Here is a 14134-nt window from a genome sequence, read left to right on the forward strand (position 1 = left end):
AAATTACATAAATATGATGCACTACAAATAAAACAAAGTCAAAGGACAACATCAGAAATCAAAAGCAAAAAAAAATGAACAATAATCAAAATAGTAAATGTTCAAAATAAGAAAAGAAAACTAAGATGCCCTTCCTTGGATCACTGTTGCAGTGTTCCAGTACTGATAGGTTATCCTGGCTAAGGTAATCTGACATCAAGCTGGTGCACCAAAACCTTCTTGATGCATCATACATCTGGCAAATGGCCTCATCCCATTGGTGTAAAAAATACATAAGCAGACATATGAGCAAATTGTGAAACTGCCAACCCAGCTAGCTGGGATTTTATAAATACTTATATGTAATTTGTGAATATTAATATGATTCATATGCTTGTCTTACAAATGTAAGAGCACTATATATGTGGATATTAAACTACTGGTGTAGAAGTGTGTGGTGAACTGTATACAATGTACTGAGCTTCAAGAATGTAACCACAGTGTACCCTACTGGAAAAGAACAGAAATATATATAAACTATATACTTGTGTGAATGTATGTTTTAATAGTAGAAGCTGGAACATACAGAGTTAAATTGCAATTTCAAGAAAATTAGTGGGAATTGTTTTACAATTCTGTTATCTCAGTTTCAGTGCAGCAAGCTGACACAATGTCTAGAGCTAGAGGTTTTCCTATTGTCTTGAAACAGAAATAATTACTAGATTTCAAATGTAAAAGTGCCTAATTGTTTTACGACTTCCAGTTCTAAGCAAACATCTGAGAAATGTGTATTTTTCACAGAGAAATGTTAAATTTTGTTAGGTTTCTGTTAGCCTGGGAACTGAAGGCAGGTGACAAAGAGTATATCATCTAGGCTAAACCAGCAGTAATATGTGATATTAATTTAAGAACTCTCTCATAGAGGAAGAGTGTGCATTTTGTATCCTGTCTTGGACCTAGAAACATTCACTCAGCACTTCTGCCTGCATGTTGCTCTGTAAGTAAGATTTAAGCATAGTATCTTTTAGGAATATAGTAAAGATTAGCTTAGATGTTTTCTCTATTTATTTGAGACTGTCCTGCAATGTTCTTTTAAAATATTTCCTGTGATTCTGAACTCTGTAGTTACTGTGTTGTTTGAGTATTGTCTTGTTCTTTTATTATTTATTATTAAAATATATTTAAACCTTTTAATTATGACTGGTTTGTTTAGAGATATTTAAGATCTTAGAGTACTTGCATATGTATTTGGTGACACTGTACAGGCCACTCCTAAATAGCCTTGAAAGTTTTGGTCACACTTACCATTTGGATAATATTAACATTACACAGTAAGATTGGGCACCCTTTGGTAAGGGCCTTAAAAGTAGTTGATAAGTAGTGGTTGGTGGCAGTGATAACTACCTTATAATCTGGGCAGAAGGGGGCACAACTAGTAAACCTGTGCCAGCCTTCCCCAGGAGTGTCTGTTTGTATATAAATCAAATCTCAAAGTGTGTGTGTGTGTGTGTGTGTGTGTGTGTGTGTGTGTGTGTGTGTGTGTGTGTGTGTGTGTGTGTGTGTGTGTGTGTGTGTGTGTGTGAGCTACTTAGGCAGGGACATGAAGCACTGGTTGGACAGGGAGGGTGCTGGAGGTTTTGGCTTGATCATTTGGCTATCTTAACCCTATAGCTGTGCCAGTGTGTCAGTGTGGAGTCTTATTGGGGATCTGGAAAAAAAGACAGAAACCAGCCCCAGACTGACTGTGATCTCTGTATGCTCTTAAGGGAAATTCTACTTTACTGTGTGTGTGTACTTGTCATTCTCCCAATGTGTACATCCCTCACTGATGTTAGTAGTGAGGATTGAGGCTCCTTGATGAGTGGGCCAGTGCAGGGATGTCACACAAATGATCCTCCAACTGTCTTGGCAACAGTCTGAATACAGGATGTTCATTCCTGTCAGTTCTGTTCACCACGTTGTCATTGGTTCTATCACTGCTTACACTTATCCAGATGTGTGTCCATTGGGGAACCTTCTTTTGTCTTGTCTTTTATTCAAAAGATTTGTTAACATCAGCTAAAAGATGGAAGTGTGACTGTGGTAGGCAGATCCCGAATAAAAACCTCCATTCAAGTATCTGTTTTGTTTAGGGTCTCAGCGTGATTACAGAAATTGCAAAATGTGCCAGTTGTTCATCCCCAAAAACTCTTTCTACCATATTTACTTCCTTAAATACTTACTCAGGAACTGAATGTATGAAGCAGAACCATCAGCCTCAGACATCCCACTCACACCCAAAAAAAAGATCGAGAAATCAAGGCCTGAATCTTCTGCTACTCAGTCTGATTTGGATGTTGCCAGTAAGATGCAGCAGTAATCCACAGTATGTCAATCTCCTTCCCAGATGCCTGCTACCATGACCCCAACAGAGGCCAGTATGGTGTCTGCTACCCACATCTCTGATAAAACTGAGCATACTATGACGGTAGAGAAGGGTGAACTTAGGGTGATAATTTCAGAGGGACCAGAGGACATACATCAAATCCTTCTTAGGTTAAAAGTAATGGGCATTTTAATAAAGGTCCATCAGGAGGGTACTGAACCACTGAGTTTTGATACAGGAGACATCACAGGTAAGAAAAAGAAACAAAAAACAAGCATGTTTCTCCTACTCAGACATCTCAGGAAAAGCTTTTATTTTCACAAGGCCTATACAAGGTCATTTTGTCTTTGAATCCCCCTTCCATCCTTCCTTCCTTTCCATGCCCTCACAAGCCCCCTTTCATTGAAGAGACAACATGAATCTTCATCCAAGGATGATGAAGAATCTGATTCAGATGAGGATTCCTTAGGTTACTTATCTCATATCCATTCTGATGGACAACATGTTTCAGATGTTGAAGACATCTTGTCCCTGACTCCCCTATGGAAGATATTTCCTTTAGAGAGACTATTACTAGGATGATGCAACATTCTCAATGGGAATCCACTGACATACAAAAAAGGTATTATGACTTACCTGAGGTAGGCCTCCAAAACCTTTTCTAGTGCCCACCCCCCCCCCCTTTTAGAGACTTTCCTGTATGCTTTTGCATCTACTTCTTCTTTCCCAGATTCCCAACTTCTAGTTCCCAAAAGCCTGACAGGTTTGATAATGTCCCTGATGGCACGACATTTGTCTAAAATACCCTGTAGCAGACCCTTCATTGTTTTTATCTCTACTGGCAACTGCACTAAGCTTTTACCTGTTGCCAATGTGTTGCATTCAGACAAGAGATAGTAGGGCCATGACCTGTAATGTAAAATGCCTACACCTCTGCCATATTGGCCTTGAGTGCCCTAAATTGTCAGACTCGGGTGACAAAATAGCTTTTGTCCATTCTAAGGGATATAAATAAAACTGTGGCTAATTGGGAGGATTCTGAGCATAAGGCATAGGTGGCTAGCCATATTCAGTCAATCTATACAAGTAGATAGGTGTTCTATTAAAAGCAACTATTATGATGCAAAGGCTTCCTTCAGAGCTGCAGCCACTGGCAGTGTTATCATAGATTCACTTTGCTTTGACTTCTCCCCTCCCAGAGGTTATCATGGCCAAGCTATTGGATTCCACCCCACCCATCCACCTTCACAGGGACATTTATTTCGGCCCTACTAAAGCTAAACTTTTCAAAACTCTGTGCAGAAGGGCAAAATAATGCAAGATTTTAAACAATTTTTTCTCACTTTTCTCCCCAGATATCCTTCCAAGTCCACTCCCTTTGATCATAGAGACAAAAGCCCCGCATGAAGGACAGGAAACAGCCCAAGAAAAGATTTTAGATAAAAAAACAACTACTAAAAACATTATAAATCTGGAAATATCTATTTTCCAGATATATCAGCCTAGATCAGACTATCTTCTACCTCTCTCCCTCCTCCTTAGTCCTGAAACCCCCTTGACCAAGAGGCTCACTTTGTTCCTTTCAGCTTGGGAATTCATCATAACAGACAGATGGGTTTTATCCATCATCCAACATGGTTACAAAATGTCTTGGAGAAAACTCCCCTCCTCAAGGGGAGTCCGTCCACCTCCACCTAATCAAACTTGCATCGTTCCACCCCTCTCATCCAAGACCTTGTCCTAAGGAGGGTATTTGGATACCCATAATAGAGTTATCTCACTTCAACATCTTCTGGAAGTACCACCTTTCAAGATAGTCTTCTTGCAAACTCTACTTCCTTCCACCTTCCAGAAGGCATTTGAGTGTCCCTAGATTTGAAGGATGCTTACCTGAACATCTCCATACATCCACCTGCAGGAAAGTCCTCAAGTTCTCTGTTTTTTTCACCACACTTTCAGTTTTCTGCTTTAGCTTTCTGTCTTTCTACTGCCCCAGAATCTTCACAAAGTACACCTCTCCAGCCACTGCCTTTAGTAAAACCCAGGGTATACAAATATTTCCTTACCTGGACAATATTTTCATCCTAGCCCCCTCTTAGGACACCCTACAATTCCATCTCAGTTACACAATTATACTTCTGGAAAAACTAGGCTTCACTCTCAGCCTCAATAAGTCTTCTCTGAATCCCTCCACCTCATTAAAATTCTTTATCTAGAAAACTGTTTTGTTGGTTGCTCTCAAATCTGCCAGAAGAGTTACTGAGCTCCAAGCCCTTATTGTCATTCCTCCCTTCCTTATCTTCCACAAGTATAGGGTCTCCTCTTGTATGCCAAACAAAGAAAATTAACTGTCCCTCAGCCAGACCACCCATTTGCCTATCTTTGTTCCTAACCCACAAAACAAGGGTGAAAGACTTCTCCATTTTCTGAATATGCAGACAGTTAAGATTCCACTTGGACAGGACAAAAACTTTTAGGAAAACTGACCAGCTTTTTGTCTCCTTCCAGGAGGGCAAGTTGGCCAATCTTGTCTCCAAATGGACAATCTCCAACTGAATTTCTAAAGCATCTCCTACTGCTTCTCCTTATTGCAAATACTTCTCTTCCCCCATGAAGGCTCATTATGCCAGTGCAGTCTTCTCATCTGCAGCTTTCGTCAAAGATCTGTTTTTGAGGCAGCCACCTGGTCACCAGTTCACACCTTTGCTAGGCATTCTAAGTGGATGCTTTTACCAGATCTAGAACCTATTTTGCTAAGCCTGTTCTTTTAGGACTGGTAGACAGCTCCTCTATCTCCAACTCATCCACCCTCAACAATCTCTAGCTTTGGGTATCATCCATCAGTATTGGAGTACTGCAACAGTGACTCAAGGAAGGACATAGCACAGTGAATTAAGAACTTACCATAGCAGTAGATGTCCTACTGATCACTGTTGCAGTATTGCATCCGTCTCACCAATCCTCTTTTCTTGGCTGGATGACTTCTATGTTACTTGTACTCAGCCTCTGCCAGGGCTTCCTGGCTCTAGATAGTCTGAGGATCTTATGCTCTTACATCAACATATGTACCCCTATACCCATGGGGCTGAGGTTATACACTGGACATATAGTGCATCAAGCAGGTTTTGGGTTTGGTTCGCTGGCCAGATGTCAGGTTACCTCTGGCAGTATAACCCATCAGTATTGGAATACTGCAACAGTGTTCAATATGAATTTTTATGCTGGAATAATTTTACTATTATGAAAAAAGATAAATGTTCTATAGCTTTAACAAGGACGGAACTGGTCCTTATCTGCTATCACCTTCAGTGCCTGTTTCTGTGCTGCCACATATAGCCATGGTCACTGTGTATTACCCATCCTACTAGTGAGGTGGATTGCCTTGTAATACTTCTGGCCTCAGCTAAGTAGTCCAACTTAAAAAAGGTTTGGTAATCTTTCATACATGCTCTAAACAACAAGAGGATGTCAATGAGTATTTGGCCTTTTCACTTTGATTAACCTTCCAGTGTCATAGTAATATTCCGGATCCTTCAATAACCCCTAACTGCTATCATTACAATTACAGATTCAGCCACAGCACAGAATGCTGGCTTTGCTGATTTTGCATTTTAACAACTCTGTCCACGTTACTTTGTTGTCCATTTTGTATGTGCGCCTGCTGTTTACTAAACTTCCCACTCAGACACTAACCAAGCTCAAGTAAGCTCATAATTGAATTGACAAACTTAAGACCAGCTCTGTCTTTCAGGTACTCCACTGATCAGCATTATAATCTCTGTACTGGTGAGAATTTCTCAATCAGTTATGTCTGGCCCAACTTCTCTTAGCCTATAATCTGCTGTAGACTAAAAATAGACCATTTCTTCCTTCAGCACTAGCTTTGTATTGTCTTCTTCAGACACTGAGATCCTCCAATGCCTTACCACAGGTAGATTCATCAATTCATAGGTATTCCAAGGCTGCTTAGTATCATCACTATTATCACCTTGCCAGTACTCTCCTTAAGGCAGTACCTCATTCCTCCAGGAGGGCCATACCAGTCAATCCAGGAGTAAATTTGCAGATACCCATCCAATTGTCTAGTTTATGTTTAAAGGAAGATAGTTGCACTGCCTGACATGCAGGGGAAGTTTATTTCAGAGGTTTGATAGGCACTCTGTTATAAACCTGTCCCTCGATCATCTTTTATTTACCTGCTGATGAAGATTTAGGTCCATGGTTCTAGTACTGATGGAGATATTGGACTTACGGGGAAACAGGAGATCCAGAGCATTTGGGTCTCTAATGGCATAGTAACAAAGACATATATCGCCTGACAAAAGTCTGTGAGATCAGGAACTTTATGCCTGTAATCTTTTTGGTAAGGACCCTTTGAGATCTTTCTCATTGTTTGATATGTTTGGTGATATGCATCACAAAGGGAGCATTGTATTCAATAATTGGCATAATCAATACTGAGAAGGCAGTGATTACCTCTTTAGAACATGATAACATTATTTGGCAATTAGAAGGGTTAAATAAAAGGAATTCCTGAAAACCACTGTTGCATGATAGCCAAAAGAGAAGGTATGATCATCCCAAGTACCTATGCCCTTTACATTTTCGTAATGTAGAGATGTGCTGTCTAAACAGTATAATGAGAGGAGGGGTTATCTACCAAAAGTGGTGATATTACCCTTTTAGCTTTTAATTTGCACACATTTCAGTACACTAGACGTTTACTAAGGCACATTAATTCTGGAGGATTTGGGTGGCATTTGGTGACTTAACAATAACCTCCAATTTGAAATCATCTGGAAACTTTGTTAGCCAGAGGTCTTGGGTCTCTTCTTGGAGAGCTGAGAAGTAAATATCAAAAAGAAAAGGTCCTAGCACTAAGACCTGTGAAACACCACTGATTTCTTACGTACTTCGTGATGAAGCACCTGCAATTATAATTATGTGGGTTCTGTCTTTCAGCCATTTTGCATTCCATCTTACATACTGCATCCCCTGGAATGACATCAACTGTTTATCCATTATTGAAGCCAATTCTCTTTTCTTTGTATCTAGGTATCATTCAAGGTGAAGGAAAGATTCTACTAAGGACTAAGGTCATAGCTGCATTTGCGTATGCCTGAAAGCTTCTGTTATGTCTCTCTGCATATTCCTGAGGGATCAATGTCTTAAGTCATTCACTTTCACATGCTCAACTGCTATATCATAGTTATATTTGTCAAAAGAGTTCATTAGGGCCGTTGTAACTTTAGAGATTATAGCACCTGAGTGACACCTCACTGTCATCCTCTCCTTGTCCACCCTTGTGAGTGATGAGCCATTGTGGCTAACAGTACAGTTGCCTATCTCTAAAAGTATTTTTATTATTATTGTGGTCCAGAGTGGTAGAGTTGAGTGTTTTTGATCAGGATTACTCTTTATTGGAGGTAAGTATGAGGTGGATGACTGGCCTGATTTTTGCTCAAACTTTATTTATCTTATTTATCTTATTTCTATGATGTTTTTGGAGTGATTGCTTTACAACTTCAGCATAAGGCATTTGGGTATAATTAGAGAAGTGTTGTGATGGAGGTATATAAAACTCACATGTAAAGTTTATAGGTGAGAGAGGAAGCCTCCAGATTAATTAGGTATTTACACCTGTCACAGGTGTTGAGTATAAGTTCATGATCTGTGAGCATAAGGCAGAATGTACACTGTTTTGGAGACCTAGAGTTAAAAGGCTGACAATAGAGGTAAAGCCAGCAGACTGACTTTCCATCTTGTCCAGTGCTTAGATGTTCAGGGGAGTAAAGAAAATGCAGTCAAAGGGAAGGAACTTCTAAATTTGATCTTCCTCTAGTGCTCCCTAGTATGAGCATACAAGATGAGACCAGGAGGAGCTACCAAAGGCAAATTTATAGTAAGGAAAAGCAACTCAAGAGCCATCAAGTTTAAAAAAAGCAGCACAGACTGGTTTGTTGGGAACACTACAGTATATTCCGGCTCCAATGAATACAATGGGGTAAATGGATTTAAATAGCTTAAGGGACTGATACTTATGAGCATAGCCGGCCTTAGGCATAGGCCAACTAGGCAAGGGTGCCGCTCTAGCAGGGGCACTTTTACAGTAATCTGGCTGGTGTAAGTAGACCAGCACTGGGACACCGGGTGGTGTGGGGGGGTGCAGTGGAGCCCTTTTGCCTAGGGCACCAGTTGACCAAAGGCCATCCCTGCTTATGAGCTTGAGAGTGAAGGAATTATGTTGTCAAGTCATCGTTTGGGGCAAACAACAGATACACAAATACAGTAGAATGGGAGGGAGGAAAAATTCATAGGTACTTAGGTCTGTAACTGAGTGGCCTGGAACTGCCTTATAACAAACATTAGTCCTGAACTAGCCTAACTGTCACTCACCACATAAGAATGACACTACAGTTTGATACCAAAAATTATACAATGACCCCCCCCATTAATATTCCAAAATGTGCATACTGATTGGCCAGCATGCCCGTTGTAAATCCCACAATATACCAACGGAAAAAGGTCTGGGCTCCCAGACTTTTGTCCTTTGGTATAAAGTGTCCAAAACCTTTTTTTAATAAATAAAAAAAAAAAAAACGGAGCAACTGAGACTTTCTTTTCTCCATTGCTTCCATTTCAAAGCATTGATGTAATGGGTATGCGTAGGAATGCAAGTCCCATAAGCATGCGCAGTACATCCACACAAGGAAGCAGTATACTACCACCGACAGAGGAAAAGTAATGCGCCGTTATACAAAGACATTATTTAAGAAAAGTAAGTATTTTTTTCTTAAATAATATCATTGTATAATAGCAATAACCGACTCCATAGTTATGGTATATTGAAATTTACCCACGGTTGGCTTTATTTAATCACTCAGGCTTCATCCTCGTGATTAAACCATGAAACCGTGAATAAATCTTCAATATACCACACCATGTCATCGTTTTTGTTAATTAGACCACTAAAATGTCAAACTGCTGTGCAATTATTTATTGTAATTACCAATATAAGCCTAAAGACTTCAGCTAAAGCAGATACCGACTTTTAAAATGAACTTAAAAAGATCAAGAAATTTAAAAAAAAATTCTTCACTAATCTTTCTTAGGATTGTTATTTTTTTGGAACTTTTCAAAATCAGCAGCAATTTAAAGGAGCACAATATAACTGTTTGAGATGATGGGGACATCCATTCTTTAAATCAGCTCTGTAACTAACTAACCTGGACCTGCCTTAAAGAAAACAGAAGTTCTTATCTAGTCTAACAGTCACGTACTACATAAGAAAGAAAATAAGGTTTGACACCAATAATTAGACCACTTAAATGGCAAAATGTACTGCAATTATTTACTTTAGCTAAAGCAGATACAGTCTGTTAAAATGAACTTAAAAACAGAAAAAGAAATTAAAAATCTTCACTTGTCTTTCTTGCTGTTTGCATTGGAACTATCACAAATTAGCAGCAATTTAAAGAAACAACATGTTCCAAACATAAAAATCCAAACGAAAGAGTAAAACAGTCACACAGACAAACCAATTAGTAAAAACTACAAGAAAAACCTAGTCAAGCTAGAGTTTTCACTGTGTGATACCTTAAACATCCTGTAACAGAGGCCCATGTAATATATGCAAATGACACCTTAAGGACATCGTATTTCAGCAATACGGCTTATAAATATCCATGCTTTTTTACTTTTTCTTTTTAAGTCTTTGTGGATATATTCAGGCCAATAAAGCCAAACCCCACTAGCTCTGGACATGCATGTTTCAGCCTTCTTATGACATGGTCAGCAGAGCATAAGCGGAATGTTTGGCTATACATTTGAAACACAGGGTCTATAACCCAGCTGATGTCCATAACCATTAAGGTGTCTGCAAAATATCCCAACTAACATCCAAATCAAAGAGTAAAATAGTCACACAGACAAAGTAATTAGTAAAACCTACAAGAAAAAGTCAAGCTAGAGTTTTCATCTATCACTTATTCCCACCATCCTTCTTTTCTTTTCCCTTCCCATGTTCTACTTCCCTTAAATCTATGTTTTCATCTTTAACCTCATATAAATTCATCGGTAGTTAGGCATGCAATCCAGGAAACAGTTGATCTATCTCAGTTTCCTAATTACTCCAGAGCACTATCTGATTAAAGGAGAACTCTGCCCAAAAGTCAAGTTTTTCTTTTCAAAGGGTGTTTTCCTTCTCTGTAATCCAAGACTAAACACTTCACATACAGAAAAAAATGTAATTTAATAATTATGTTTGCCTTTTTTTTCTGCATCTGTCTCATCTGTTACATCACAACAGCTACTAAGAGTGGCACAGTAAGTTAGGTCACATATCCCAACAACAGAGCCATTAAGAAAACAATGACATTTAAATGTGCCTTATCAGTTACAGATTGCCATCATCATGCCTCAGATAAATAGTTTAGCCGGGAGTCTGAACAAAGTCATGGCTTTCACACTTAGTTTTCAGATGCAAACGTCTTTCCCTGTAATTAGTCAGGGTCACAAAGAAAGAAAGCAGATATGTTAATCTAACTGCTTACTTTCTGTCAGTATATGATTTTGCATTTTCCTGCATTGCAATTTCTAAAAAAGTGCATGTGTCTTCTGGAGCTGGGGAAAAAGATTAACATCAAAGCAGGGCCGGTGTTAGCATTTTGGGGGCCCCAAGCAAATGCCTAACTGGGGGCCCCCCTAGGAACTTCTAGTCTAAGCAACCTTTTAGTTCATGCTGCAAACATTTAGGAGTAGTATGCAGAGAATGACCTGTAGCTACAATGTTATTACATTACAATAAGTCTGTGTATCATACTATGTTAGCCCATTGCTATAACTGACATTTACAGTTACTAGCATTTAGCTGCAGCAATGATATATCACAAAAACTCTATGTATATATGTCTGGACTTAGGTGAAACAGTGTCCTAGGCCAACTGTTTCAGCCCCCACAAAACACACACACACACACACACACACACACACACACACACACACACACACACACACACACACACACACACACACACACACACACACACACACACACACACACACACACACACACACTCCAGTCCTTCTCCCTATCTTGGGCTCCCCATTCCATACACATTACTTTTTTCTTCCTTTCCTCACATTTTGCCTCACTCTTCAGCTTTTTCAAGAAGCCACAACTTTCTATGTATTCTGAAGTGCATGTAAAAGTTTTGCTTTTTACCCAGCCTTTTCATCCAATGATGTCTTGAACAGAATACCTTTCCTGGCCAAGACAGCAATAACAATTTAGGAAACAACTGAAATAAGCCAGGGCCTAAGAATCCATAAGGTTATAGATGCTCTTGGGTACATTTTAGAGCATTTCCAAACCCTTTAATCCAATGGTGGCCTAAACAAAAGTTATAAGTATGAAAATAATTTAAGTCTTATGTCTTTTTTGAAATAAAAAAGTAATAAGTTGTGCCCAAGGCAAAAAAATAATACGTTGCGACCAAGGCTTTATGTTCAAAGCTACAGTAGAAGCTCACAATAAACTAACAAGCCAATTGTTGTGAGGATACACAGGTCTTAATCTGGGAATACTGACTGCTTCCCTAACCCCCAAAGCTACAATAGTAGCTCACAACAAACTAACAAGCCAATTGTTATGAGGATACACAGGTCTTAATCTGGGAATACTGACTGCTTCCCTAACCCCCCCCCCCCCCAGCAAAAAAAAAAAAAAGACAGTCACTGCCTATGCATCTTTATGGTGCTAGATTGGAATGAAAGCTCACAATAAACTAACAAGCCAATTGTTGTGAGGATACACAGGTCTTAATCTGGGAGTACTGACTGCTTCCCTAACCCCTCAACAAAAAAAGACAGTCACTGCCTATACATCCTTATGGTGTTAGATTGGGATGAAAGACTGGGATGAAAGCTCACAATAAATTAACAAGCCAGTTGTTGTGAGGATACACAGGTCTTAATCTGGGAATACTGACTGCTTCCCTAACCCCCAACAAAAAAAAAAGACAGTCACTGCCTATGCATCCTTATGGTGTTAGATTGGGATGAAAGACTGGGATGAAAGCTCACAATAAACTAACAAGCCAGTTGTTGTGAGGATACACAGGTCTTAATCTGGGAATACTGACTGCTTCCCTAAACCCCCAGCAAAAAAAGACAGTCACTGCCTATGCATTCTTATGGTGTTAGATTGGGATGAAAGCAGAGATTAAAATTGCCATAGTCAAGTATTTCAAGTGATTGCTGTCATACATGCACATCACATGCCTTCTCAGAATTAACCCCCAAAGGCAGCCACCTGTACATGTACCTGATGTGTGATTGTAAAGAAAGTGAAAAAACTAATGATGACAGTAATGTATTCTACTTTGTTGCTCCTAGACGTACACTGCCCCTACACAAGCTATAGTACCCATGTTTGTACACCGCTGAGATCTGTCAGAAAAGTAAAAGAAATGGTGATCACACTGTCCTCAGCACAAACACAAATTATAATGACCTCCTGTGCACACCTCTAAGGTTTGACTGTGTTGAAAATTAAAGAACTAATAACCGCACATTTCCCAGCCCCCCATAATCTACAGCAGCTTTCTGTATGCACACATCTGAGCAAGGCTGGTATTAAAATGGGGGTGGTTGAGAGCAGAAGCCATTATCAGCTTTATCCTGACAGGGTCATATCGCAGTCCTATTGAGGTTAACGAGTGTAATCAGAAATTAATATGTTTTTTATTCCTCATTTTCCCCAACCAGCAACAGCTTTTGCAGGACCCCTACACAGTAAATGATAATTAAGGCATACCTCTGTACCCATTTACATAGGCTAGGGAGTGGGGGCCACCAGAGCTGTAAAGATCTAAGTGTCTGAATGTTCTATGATATATTTTATGCCTAACGTTTGAAATACAATTATCTGTTAGCTGCATTTTTTACTGATACCTAAAAGAATAATGTATGTGTCCTGGTATTACTGGGTGTGTACACAGATAAAAATCAGTGATAGCACGCGCATGCGCGTGCACACACACACACACACACACACACACACACACACACACACACACACACACACACACACACAGACACTAGCCACAGCAATAATAGTTTTGTACTTATTTCAGCAAATAGCAATACATTGTTCAATACTGGTACTGCCACAACAGATCAGTGACTGCTGCTTAGAAGTCGTCAAACAGCAGCAGGGGTAAGTCACTTTTATGTACCTCATTGAGAAGTAATGGATTGCTGTCACTGTCCCTGATTTTGGACTTTCCTCTGATTTTGTTTAGAATCTTGCTCTGTCTTTCAAAAAAGTTTAATTTGCTGGTAAATCATTAAGGATTACAGACAGTTGATAAATCCAGACATCAGCATTTTATATTTCTTATTGTCCAAAAATGCATATTAATGCAAAAGGTGTTATTCTATTAAATTTTTAAGTGAATTAGAATAATATTTAAAACGTGTTCCTGATTTTGAACCTTTATTCTGCTATTATGTTTGGCACTGCACTGAAGTCTTCAGCAAACTTGAGAGTTATAGTATCTGGTGTTCTTCCAGTATTTATAAAAACCCTGAAAAAGAAAATCATAGCTATAGATTGGAAGCATCAGCTCTTCTTAAAATTCAAGGTTTGCACTGAGATCAGCCACTCTGGGCTGCTGATCTCTCTAGGTGCTTATCCTGCTCATGTTCATTTTCAGCTTTATCCTAACAGGTACATATCAAAGCCCTGTTCAGGTTAAAGCTCATAACCAGGAAATTAATAATTTTTTC

Source organism: Protopterus annectens, chromosome 4.part0 (genome assembly GCF_019279795.1).
Source record: "Protopterus annectens isolate FY-2018-M chromosome 4.part0, PAN1.0, whole genome shotgun sequence".
In the NCBI taxonomy this organism is placed as follows: domain Eukaryota; kingdom Metazoa; phylum Chordata; order Ceratodontiformes; family Protopteridae; genus Protopterus; species Protopterus annectens.